Source organism: Teleopsis dalmanni, chromosome 1 (assembly GCF_002237135.1).
Source record: "Teleopsis dalmanni isolate 2A chromosome 1, ASM223713v2, whole genome shotgun sequence".
Lineage (NCBI taxonomy): Eukaryota > Metazoa > Arthropoda > Insecta > Diptera > Diopsidae > Teleopsis > Teleopsis dalmanni.
Genome location: NC_051846.1, coordinates 234,461,340 through 234,474,751, shown reverse-complemented (window position 1 = coordinate 234,474,751; position 13,412 = coordinate 234,461,340). Strand labels below are relative to the sequence as shown.

At 32.5% G+C, this 13,412-nt stretch overlaps 1 pseudogene; it reads left to right on the top strand.

Annotated features, from left to right (window-relative positions):
• The window catches only part of LOC119672722, a 510,988-nt pseudogene that overhangs the window by 178,612 nt on the left and 318,964 nt on the right, over positions 1–13,412 (top strand).

Here is a 13,412-nt window from a genome sequence, read left to right as displayed (position 1 = left end):
AATTAAATAAAGAAATATTGAAAAACAAGAAAAGGTGGATTGTAGAAAACAAGTGAAAAGCAAAGAAAGCACAAAGGCAGCACAAATAAAGTTTAGTAGCTTAAAGTTGTTAAATGCAACAGCAGCAAGAGGAAGGCGGTACTAAGTGCTGCAAGTCAGAGTATATTTCTCATATTTAACGACAAATTGTATTAAAGGCATACATGTCTGCGTCGTTATATTGCATTAGTGAATAAATTGCAGCAAGAAATTGCTTTTCACCATAGACATTAGCTACTTCCTGCATAGCGCAAATATACGGAAAACTCAAAACCTTAAACCGCAGCCGCAAGTGCCACAGCAGCGTGCATTCAGTGCGCTGATAAAAATGTTAAATGGTGCATTTCATATACGTTTTTAGTATACGCAGTCAGTGTACATGTTGCGGCATTATTAACGTCTATGCATGTTGTAGTGTGCACGGGATGATGGCTTTACAAGCAATTGTTTATACTCATAATTTTAATGCGAATATGCGGCACTAGAAACTCATACCACCGTACCTGGTTTTTACACACCGCGCTGTATATGTACTTTCACCCAAACCTACTTTTACTTGAGTGTGCTAAGTGTTGTGTTGTAAGTTATACTCGTACATGTGCAACGTGTTTAACTGACTAGAAAATATTCATTTTTTGAGCCGTCATTGCTCACATAATTTCATGAGCTCACTCACTCACCTATCCCCCACCACCAGTAATCCCCCCGGTTGCCATAATTTGCTTATACTGTCACAAAAGCTGCACACATAACGTGAGTGCAATGAGCATCTTAACACTTGTTTAGTTGGTAATTAGTGTGTGTTGCAACAACGTCGAACATACGTAGAATGCGGCTGCAATTTAACTGCAAATTTTACTAAATGTTCATAATTTCCGGTAAATTTATTTTTATTTTGCCATAATTTTTACTCATCTTTTGCATGTAGTTATCAACACTAACAACCGACAATGTCTCACTGCTGTGAGGAGTGTTGCAAGCAACACCGAACAATATTGTTCATTTAGGAATTGCGTTAAATTAACTTAGTTAAGTGTAGCCGCATATTGCGGCTGCAATCTGCTTTGTACAAAATTATATTTGTTAGATTTTTTTTCTTTTATGTGACAATATTAAAAACGCTTTAAATGGACCTTTTAAATAGCAATTTAGCTCGAATTAAATATACCCTTACTATTTATGTACGCTTACCTATTTAACAGAAAGCTAATCAGTACATAGCGTAGTTAAGTATTGGTTCTAAAATGTGGAAAATAAATGATTTGACATTAGGTTTGAAGATTTAAGAAAAACCAGGAAAGTTCCATATAAAAGTCTAGAAAGTGTACACAGAAGAAAGAAACACTCAGGCATTTCATCTGTGACTGCCTAGCTGTCGCTTTCAGTAGAAACAGGTTCCTAGATGACTACTTCATGGACGGTATGCATAAGTTATTTCCGGCTTAACTAGGAAATAGCGCCAGCAAAAATAACGTAGAATATTAATATATATGAATTATTAATATACATATCATATAAAATCATAAATTAATTAAAATAACATATAAGTCATTTGGTTCGTGATTATAAACTACAAACACACACACAAGTTGACAATAGAAGTTGATAAATAGAATCTTTCAACGATCATTTTAAATTTTTGCGCCTGAAATAGAACAGTTGCGGCACACATTGCTATTCTTATTTAATCAAAAGAAAAATGTAGTTAAAAGTCATCCTTTTGTATGGTAATCTCACTCTATCTATTAAACCATAAATGAGATATAATTTTGAGAATTTAAAAGTGATGATGCCTACGTGAAAGACAGTAAGTGCTTTTGTAGACCAAAGACGAGCATTTCCAGAAGTTATTAGATGATAAACCAACTGTAACCGAACAGATGTTAGCAGACGTTTACGAGCAACAGGAAAGATCAATACTTTAGGTAAAAGCGTTTCATATGGTTTAAATAAACGAATATATTAGAAAGTAACTTGGTAAGTGACTTTTCCCACGAAAGTCTTTTCCCATCACTTTTCCCATGAAAGCCTCCATTTTTGGAGGCTTCGCGGAGACCACTGTCAGATATGAAATTTGTTTTAAAACTATTTTAAACAAATCTATGTCATAAACTAAATGAATTAAATGAACTACAAACTATTTGTAAGGACGGAATTTTGTACAAATTCCGCCCTACATAAAACTCATTGTTTTTTATTATTTTATCATCTGGATAAAACTCGATTTATATATTTGAAACAAAAACACAGCGAACATCCATACGCACAACAAACACCGCGAACATCCACACGCACGATCAACACAGCGAACATCCATACGCACGATCAACACAGCGAACACCCACACGCACGAAAATTATACTTGTGCGGTTGTGCGTTCAATTAAGCAAAGCAAAGTGTCGTATATAAATAGCGGAGATTTTATATGAAAAATCACTTAGCACCGGCACACCGAAGTGAGTAGATCACTACTCCAGCGCTAAGTCCACTTTTAGAAGCCTATAGTGTTTCGACGCTAAGGCTAAATAAATTCGTAGAAACTTGTGAGTAGATTGTATAACGCCTTTGATGTTTTGACGTCTTTGGCTAGAAACTAATTACGTAGATTTGGAAAAAACCCTTTGATGTTCTGACGTCTTTGGGTAAAAATTATTGAATAGACTTTATAAACGCCTTTGATGTTTTGACGTCTTTGGCTAGAAACTAATTACGTAGATTTGAAAAAAAAAAACCCTTTGATGTTCTGACGTCTTTGGATAAAACTTACTGAGTAGAATCAAGACTAGAATAAGTTATTTAAAATAATCTTTTTTTTAATAAATAAAATTTTAAAATAATAAAAACAAACGGTCTTTTACTTTCCACTCATTGGTTTACCAGCTTCGAACTAGTCAATAAAACAAATTTATTGCAACGACCCGGACCACGACTGAGTAATACCTCAGCAGAATTAAAACGACGAATCCGTGTCGTTACAATTGGCGCCCGAGCAGGGACTAGTGTTCGATAGTATTCCAAGTGGGAAGAAAAGAATTACCAGGGACCTGATTGGTCAAATCACAGTGGTCAAGGCTCGAATGGAAATTTAAGATCCAGAGGATAAAATATTAACAAATATCACAACAAGGAACAATGTCGGTGGGATCAAGAGGAATACCAGGAACATGTGGAAGTTCAATAAATCCTCCAGTGCGCTCCTACCTTCAGATGGTTGAAGAGGTACAAAAGTGGTCCTGTAAATATGACGGTGGTAAGGATCCACTAGGTTTCATCGATCACATAGAGGAACTGGCGGCTATGTACAGTATCGATGTAAATCTAATTCCCAAGATGATGCCAATACTCTTTGAAGACAAAGCATTAAGATGGTACCGCAATAACCATAAACCTTGGCTCCTCTGGTCAAGCTTCAAGGAAGATTTCTTAAAATTCTTCATATCATGTAGATATTTCGAAAAATTAGAAAATGAGGTACGAACACGACTACAAAGGACAAACGAAAGATTCAAGGATTACTCACTTGACATTTTAAATTTAATGCGACACACTGGCATGGATCCAGATTCGCAATTGGAGCGGGTGTATCGAAACATGAAGGCAGACTACCGGATGTACATTAAACGTTCAGAGTTTACAAGCCTAAATGAATTAACAACACTTGCCGATGACTTCGAAGAACTAAGTACAGAACAGGATAAAGTGAGTCGCCAACGTGTTCGAGAAGTGAACGTAGGGCGCATGGTAGTCGAGTCCCCTCAAGCGATGGTGGTACAAAATACAATGAGAAGCATACCCAATATGCCAGCACGGGATAAAATTATCCATAGTCTAAGCTTTGAGTCGTCCATTCCTGATCAGAAACGAAGTAATCAGCCTCAGAACCAATCAACCGCTAAGCAAGCAACAACATTTATAACTAGAAATGTGACTTCAGCATCACAACCAAAGTCAAGCATAACGACACAACGCGTACAACCTCAAGATTATTCAAAAGCCCAGGGAATAAACCAGCAAGAATATCCACAAGAGCAGACACCTTGTAGGTGCTTAGTACCACGTCTACGAAGTTCAAAACTCATCACAGAGTCGAAAAGTCAGAGTCCAGATGTACCACGTCTACGAAATTTAAAACTCATCACAGAGTCGAAAAGTCAGAGTCCAGAAGTACCGCGTCAGCGAAGTTCAAAACTAATCACTGAGTCGAAAAGTCAGAGTGCAGAAGTACCGCGTCAGCGAAGTTCAAAACTCATCACAGAGTCGAAAAGTCAGAGTCCAGATGTACAGCGTCGGAAAAATTTAAAACTCATCACAGAGTCGAAAAGTCAGAGTCCAGATGTACCACGTCTACGAAATTCAAAACTAATCACTGAGTCGAAAAGTCAGAGTCCAGATGTACCGCATCATCAAAGTTTAAAACTCATCACAGAGTCGAAAAATCAGAATCCAGACGTACCACGTCTGCGAAATTCAAAACTCATCACAGAGTCGAAATGTCAGAGTCCATATGTACCGCGTCAGCGAAGTTTAAAACTCATCACAGAGTCGAAAAGTCAGAGTCCAGATGTACCGTGTCAGCGAAGTTTAAAACTCATCCCAGAGTCGAAAAGTCAGAGTCCAGATACCGCGTCAGCGAATTTTAAAACTCATCACAGAGTCGAAAAGTCAGAGTCTAGATGTACCACGTCTGCGAAATTCAAAACTCATCACAGAGTCGAAAAGTCAGAGTCTAGATGTACCGCGTCAGCGAAGTTTAAAACTCATCACAGAGTCGAAAAGTCAGAGTCCAGATGTACCACGTGAGCAGGATTATGATTACACCAGTACACATCAAGATGAATTCCTCAAAGCTTTTAGGAATCCTAGAAAGCGGACACGAAACCATTCAACGAAGTAGTCCAGTTCAAATCCCCCGAAGAAGGAGGGAAATGTAAGGATGAAATTTTGTACAAATTTCCGCCCTACATAAACTTACTATTTTTACTAAAATTCTCTGCATAAAAATTATTTAAATACAACAAACACCGCGAACATCCACACGCACGATCAATACCGCGAACATCCACACGCACGATCAACACCGCGAACATCCACACGCACGATCAACATAGCGAACATCTATACGCATGACAAACACAGCGAACACCCACACGCACGAAAATCATACTTGTGCGGTTGTGCGTGCAATTAATCAAAGCAAAGTGTTTTATATAAATAGCGGAGATTTTTATATGAAAAATCACTTAGCACCGGCACACCGCTGTGAGTAGATCACTACTCCACCGCTAAGTCCCTTTTAGAAGCCCATAGTGTTTCGACGCTAAGGCTAAATAAATTCGTAGAACGTATTAAGTAGATTTTATAACGCCTTTGATGTTTTGACGTCTTTGGCTAGAAACTAATTGCGTAGATTTGGAAAAAACCCTTTGATGTTCTGACGTCTTTGGATAAAGCTTATTGAATAGATTTTATAACGCCTTTGATGTTTTGACGTCTTTGGCTAAAACTAATTGCGTAGATTTGAAAAAAAACCCTTTGATGTTCTGACGTCTTTGGGTAAAACTTATTGAGTAGAGTCAAGCTTAAAATAAATTATTGAGTAGAATCAAGACTAGAGTAAATTATTTAAAGAAAACTTTTAATAAATAATAAATAAAATAATAAAAACAAACGGTCTTTTAATTTTCCCTTGGTTTACCAGCTTCGAACTGGTCAATAGAACGAATTTATTGCAACGACCCGGACCACGACTGAGTAATACCTCAGCAGAATTAAAACGACGAATCCGTGTCGTTACATATTATAGTAATCACACTTTGAGACTGAAACAATATTTCAGTAAGGTTGATTTAAACTCTAACCAACTTTTAGCATCGGGGACAATGGCATTTAACTACGAATTTTGGTAAGATCTCCTAGTTTGAAAGAGTTTTTCTACTACGCTATTTTAAAATATAGAGCAGTTATATGCCTCCTAACGCCAACAAATATATATCATTTTAATATTAATAACTTGAACAACAAATATTCTTCTTAGAGCTTGATGACGTTTGTAGCAAAAAGCTTAAAACCTTAAATTTCGATCTTTTGAGATAACTCAGCTTATGACGTACTGGAGTCAACTACTCCAGCATAATCTGTTTATATGACGAACATGAAAAGGTTGCCAATATGTTAGTAAATACCAAATTTCTTTAGAGTTTGAAATATTGTTTAATTATATTATCAAATATACTGACTACTTCAACACTTTTAAATATAAATATAAAGCTCCTTTCATGAAATTTCTGACTACTACAAGGTAATACATCCGTATTCTTCGTTTCTAATCAATTTTGTGTTTTTGTCAATAATGTTAAATTCTAATGATTTTACTCATGTTTGTGGAATTGCCCATATTTTAGAACATATTATATACAATAAAAAACTTTATTTTGTATCAAAAAAATATTAGCTCAAGTTCAGTTGATATTAGTAACTTAAAAAAAGGAGGCTTTGGATTTATAAAATACGGGTAAAATATATAAAAATTCGTGCTAAATACTATATAATATGGTATAAAAGTACTATATTGGCTAAACATGCATATTAAATATTAGATATTAGTTATAATGATTACAATATTAAAAAATTTGAATAAATTGGAATAGTTAATATAATGAAGAAAACTATTAGTTGTTTTCAATAAAAATAAAATAGCCAAATAATGGAAAAATCTTAAGTTAAAAGCCGGATCTAAAGAAAAATTGTTATTTTGGAACTATATACGTTATAATTTATAATAATTTACTGTTTAATCTGGCAATATTGAAAGGAATGTTGGTTTAGTAATTGTATAGTTTGTGTTTCTACAGTACCTTTCTTTAAGGTTCCAAATGTTAATATTGAAGTTATTTTGTATAAACCTAAATTCGGAAAAATAAATTTTTATCAACATTTTTATATAACATAATTAATTTTTTTTTGTTTTTTTTTTATACTGTAAGTCTTATTAAAATATCACAATAAATAGTTCAGACAAAATTGATGGTAGCACAACACTAAAGGAGCAAAGGACAATACAACGTAAAAGGCAAATAATGCAGGCAGCCATTACACAAAATGCACTGAAACATTTTTTTTTTTAATCTTAAACTTTTCTTGATTATAGAAAAGCTAACAATACTATTGAAAATACCGCTTAAGTCTCTACAATTTTTCTTTCATTTTTTTTTTATGTTTCTTAAGAAGCAAAAAGTAGCAATTTACGGTCGCATTGAGAAGCATCAATTTTCTCAACAAGAAATATTAAAAGCGATTTATACTGCATTGAGCTTTATCAGTACGATTATCCAAAAAAAACACAAAAAAAAATTTTAAAAAATTCTATAGTAAAGCGAATACTTTTTTCCTGTGAACTGAAGACAAAAAAAAAGGATATAAAAATAAGTTAGCGCCATAAAAAGCGCAATATTCATTCGCATAGTTGCCACTTTATACGAAAAAGTAATAAAAATTGTGCGCCGTAAAGAAAAAAAAAAATATATATATATATATTAAAAAATAAAAAGGATGCTAAATCAGAAGTTTGTAGAAGTGACTTCGAAGAATCATTCATTGTGCAACAGTTGTGTGAGTGTGCGTGCAAAAGGAAGAGAAACTAATGATTTGATAATCGCAACGTATACATTGAAGACACATACACATATACATATATATCAGCGTTTATGAGGATATTAAGAATCCTTAAAGAAGAAAAAGACTTCAAAGTGAAGTTTTTAAGAAACACAAATGTACACTTAAATCTTAACGTTGTGTTAAAGGATGTGCATTGCCTAGGATACTTACATTGCACTCCTTAGATTCAAGATTTAAAGAATATCAATATTCACACTGATTGAAGTAGCTTAAAATATCTCAATTTAAAATTGTTTACAAAATGAGCTTTTACTGGCAATAGAAAATATATGTAAGAAATTTGCCCCATAGGGAGTTCTATTGGGAAACTGCAATCGTACTTATTACTTAAACTAAACAAATCAATAATAATTGAGAAACTATAGTAACTCTAGTGCGATCCCGGACGAAAAATACTAAGTCTATTAATTAGCCTAAGTAGATATTCTTAAAATAAATCATTGCCTTGAAGAGAGTTTCATTCGTAAGCAAAAGATATTTGATTCGCCATGCTCAAATCAAATTATTTTTATCAACTAATTATAATTCTCATTAGCTTAGTCCATCACATAAATTTCTAATAATATTTCAACCAGAACAAATTATTGATTGTTTTGTATAGGTACAAATATTTTCTTCAATAAAAATAGCATTACTTATCAAACATATAATCAAAGTAGAATAATAAGATAAACATGTGTATTTTAGATTATATAACATAGTACCCGCATTTAGTAAAAATTATAATGCAATTGGGGTATTCTGAGGATGTGTTAAATCTCTACTAAAGCTGGTATTTTTTGTTTTTTTTTTTTTGCTAAGTGGTATATATTATTTTTGTTTTCAGGTTAAAAATACTTAAATCGAGACTTAAATCTTCAATCGATCTTGTCAATTTGAGTTTAAACAAAATCATCCTGATGATTGCAATAAACCCTATGCATTCATAAAATGTCTGTTATAAGTGCATCAAGGTTAAGAAAAGCGGGTCGCTGGTAGTTAAGATAGTAGCTATGGCGATAGACACCTATTTCGAGAGTGGCATTTGATAACTATTTATATACCTTTAAGGATGTAAAGGTAGCGTCACAATATTGGTGGATGGTATAGTATAGGAGCAGGTTTATATTTGGAAAACTAAACGACAAAATGCGTGTGGGTCCTACTAACTCATCTAGCGTATTCCAAGTAAGCAGTTGGAAAAACAACTTTCGTGCTTAAGCTGACTAATGTACCGTACAAAGGAAATTAGAACAAAACAGCATTTTAGTCACTTTTTTTAATTATAAATGTCGTTTATTTTTGATATAGAATGTGTCATATTTGAAAGACTTTCAACAATTTTACAAATCATTAATTATAACCACGTATCATTTATGGTGTGCCGCTTTTTTTATTTTAAATATCGATTACTTTGTCAATTAAACAACGTTAGAGTATAGGTTGATTAGCAATAGGAATGGGAAATCTCAGAGACACGTTATAACCACATAAAACTTTTAATTAAGTTTATATGAAATGACATTAGCAAGGGTAAAAAAGCACATACGTATAAAAGTTGAAGTGTTTCGAATACTGTGGTAGCATATTAAATTCTCTGTTATAAATCCACAATAAAAACACGTATAAAAATCTTCTAGAAAAAATTTAAAAAACATTTAATTCCAGTAGAAGAGGCGTAGACAAATAAGTGTATGCGGAAATACGAGACAAACAAATAAAATGAAATGTCCAAAATGAAGGACGAAACTTCCTAAAACGGTGCTTAAATGTCAATATACTCGTAAACTTCATGACACATGGAAAAGAAATTAAACGGCCATTTTGCCATTATAATTAAGTGTGTGTTTCGGTACTAAACACGTTCTGCGAGTAAGACACACATGAAATACATTTTTTCGTCCATGTAATACGAAATTTGAACCGAACTTATGGTTATTTGAAGCATCAGTACATTCCCACTATACTTTCTAGTTGGAGGCAAGTGTTTTCCGTTTGCAGTGATTGCATGTCCTGTTTGATTGTGTCTATGGCAGACTGGCATATGAGTTGAACAATAGCGTTTCTTTTTTTTCGCCCACAGTTATTCGCAGATATCTACTGACTTTAATATTGGTGGTTGCTATTGCCAACTTGGAAAAAGAGAAATAGAAATTCGACAAGCATGGGCTCATCTACTACTACCACGTTTAACATGTTGGTCATGCAAGTTGTCCGTCATATTCATTATGATCTTGTTAATGTTCATGGATCTATTATTACACTCGTTAGCTGTGGTTTGTCTGTCAATAGGGAAAAAAAATTTAGATAGACATTAGAATTGCGTGCGTGTCATATAAGTTTCCTTTGAATACAAGTGAAATGCGCACTAAGGATTTTTTTTGTATTTGAAGCTACAAGAAGATATTAAATAACTAGAAAAATTAAATACAAAAGACAAAAATTAGGAAGTTTCAGAGTTTGAAAAGTTTATCATATTTATGTAAAACAAAGTTACAATATTAGAAAAAATATTGTTACATTTTTGTATTAAAAATTAGAAACTCTATATCACTATTCTATCATTTATAAAGAAAATCAAAATAGCCCCTATAAACTAAACTGACTCAGTGGTCAAATCTATCTTTATTTATCGACTAACATTGAAAACAACATGAGTTCCAGAAATAAAATCCGAAAACTGCACTAAAGTAAAATGAAAGCGAACCAAGTAATCAATTAAACCCCAAAATAAATTTCATTATTCAAAAATAACAAATGAGAAGAATTTCAGAGAAGCTTAAAACCAGAAAGAAAATCGTTTTGGAGTATTAACAGCTACTTTCGTTTGAAAAACAATTGTAAACCTCCACCTCTACATGACACAAATAGACTTTAATTCTTAATTGAAGATAACGCTGCAGTAAATGCCAATTCTCTGGAACAAGAATTTCACGAGAACATCGATTCATCAGATGTTTCAGACAATGAGCAAACTATCAGAAATGAATTCAATAACATTATGTTCCAAAACTTTGAATCTGTTTACTCTAAACTAATTCTCAAGAAATAAGGGATCTGGTTAAAAACGTTTAAAGAAGATCCGCATTAGGCTACGGTGAAATTGGCAAGTGCTGTATTCAGAATCTACCGGACAATGATCTGAATAGAATTTCGTAGTTAATCCTTCTTTTAGACACATTTCAAAACTCTGGAGGCGGTAACCATAATCCCAAAACTGGGAAAAAATACTACTTTACTCCCAAAATTTAGACTTATCAACATATTGTGAGTTTTATGTAAAATAGTTGAAAGAATTAGAAACTTTTATCATCAACAGCAAAAAAAATTGGGGACAACTTTATGGATTATAAGAAGGATACGGATGGGTGTAAGTCTATCACATATTCTGAAGTTGATATGCATCCACTTGATATATGCAAATGATATGCAAATAGACATATATCTAATGAGAATGCGAATGGATTATGGATGTGGATTATGAGAATAATACGAATTTAAATAAAGCTGTCACATTTTATGATATAGATATACATTCACGAATGCGGACGAATCAATTAAAACCCTTTATCATATATTTCAAAAGGTATGGAAACACAAGTATTTAAATAACATTGTAACATATATAGCTCGAAGGAGACTATGTAGAAAAAAAATTTTAGAATGAAGTTTTCTTTTATTTATTCCATTCCGATTCCTTCTCAATTAACTAAGAAAGCCGTTTTAAGTTCACAAATCCTCGGTAGAAGAAGGTTAAGCTAGAACAAGCCAGAAGTTTTTATAAAGGTGAGTCTGCTAATGCTAAAGTGTGATAAAGAAGGAGGATCCCAAAAACTTAGAAACCCTCCAGCTTAGTTCCGGACATGCCTGGAGATGCAAACAACAGGTTTTCTGGTATCCTTTCTTGTAGCGCCGGTAGCCATGCGTAGCAGGAGATAGTTATCATTTAATTTTGTAATATTTATAAATCCATTAAATTCTATACTTTGGACTTTATACATATAGAAATTTAATTTGGAATCACAGACAAGAAATTTAACTAAAATGAAATTTAACGAAAATGGGGTCTGTTTAACAACTATTTGATATTTTTAAGGGTAGATTTAACCAAATAATGCCCATATATAACTTTTGAGACATTGAAAAAGTTCGCCGCCTACAGTTACAAATTTACAATTTTACAAAAGAAATTTGGTTTTTTTTCTGTTTTTTCAAGAAATTGCCTGACATATAATAAGCCACTTAAGCTCCTTAAAAACGACAATACAAAAAACATTCCTTTAAGGCAATAAAATAATGTTGAGTAAAAAATCATGTCCATATAAATTGGAGAACACTCAGAATTATTCAGAATTGTTGAGGATTGCTGTGTTAAAATTTTAATAAGGATCAACAGCGAGGATGTAAATTGAGTGAAAAATGAATATTTAATGTTTTCATTATTCAAAATAAAAAATAAAAATAAAAAATATATAAAACAACAAAATGAAAAGGACGAAGATACAATAAAAAAGAACGACAAGAAAATAAATGTTAAGAATTTAAAATTTTCAAGATATTTTTATACATCCTTAAATAGCACATAAGTGAAATTGTGGGAGTAGACAAATACAATGCTCTTTTCCTTCCATTTGCAACATTCAACATTTTTATAAGTAACAGGCAATAAAATAGTGAATATGGCTCATATATTCTCAGTACCAACATCTTCACATGTTGCAAGCATCCCACATGTGCAATTTAGTGAAATGTGCCAACACTCGTACTTCCATTTGTATATTCAAGCAGACCTTCTTCCTATCCTATTCACATTTATTATGTCTCAAAGATACTTTGTTGTAAATTGCAAAATATTAAGCAAAGAAAAAAATTTAATAGCATTTCTTTTATTTTAATGTAAAAGTTTTGTGAAACAAATTTTAAAGTAAATTTTGTACTTCTTCGTATTTATTTTTGAACGAAGTTCTTAGTTTTTGCAAATAATGAGAAACAGTTAAAGTACACACTGTAGCAGACATATTTCATCTATTTTCTACGATTTTATATCTCTCAAAAGCCTAATATAAATTAACTTTACATAAGGAAAAGTAGTTTTAAAAAAATAATCTTCATTTTCCTCATGAACAAGAAAGCAGTTCGTGATACTTAAGACTGAAAAACTTTGTGTGAACGGGATTTATGCAATTAAAATAAATAATTTTTTTAATTATAAAAGTTCAGAACACTCATTAAGTAAAAAGAATGTTCAGTGGAGAATTATTTACAACATTTACCGAGATACAGTGCCAAAGAAAAGTCCACAGGAAAAATAAAATCTTTTTGGAAAAGTCTTCAATATCTCAAAAACTTCAAATACCTTCACTTATTTATTAATTAGTCTAATTAAAACCACTAATTTAATATTTAAATGATTATTTTGCTTAAATAGGCTCTCACGATATATTAGAAGTGAGATATAATATATTGAAGCTGCTGGTTTTAACAGATTTAAATCAAGTGAAATTTCATAATCAGATAAAGAAAGTCCACAGCACTCATTGTAAGCTAAATATTCAAGAGGTTTTATAAAATCTAATAAATTGAAATTCGGTTAAGTTATATGGCAGCAAGATTTGTGGACTGAAGACTGCAGCAGTAGCATATTGTTGCACGATATTTGATTTTAAACAGGCGCTACTAGCAAGAAATAAACGAGAGCCTAAATTACTTTTCGAAAAAAA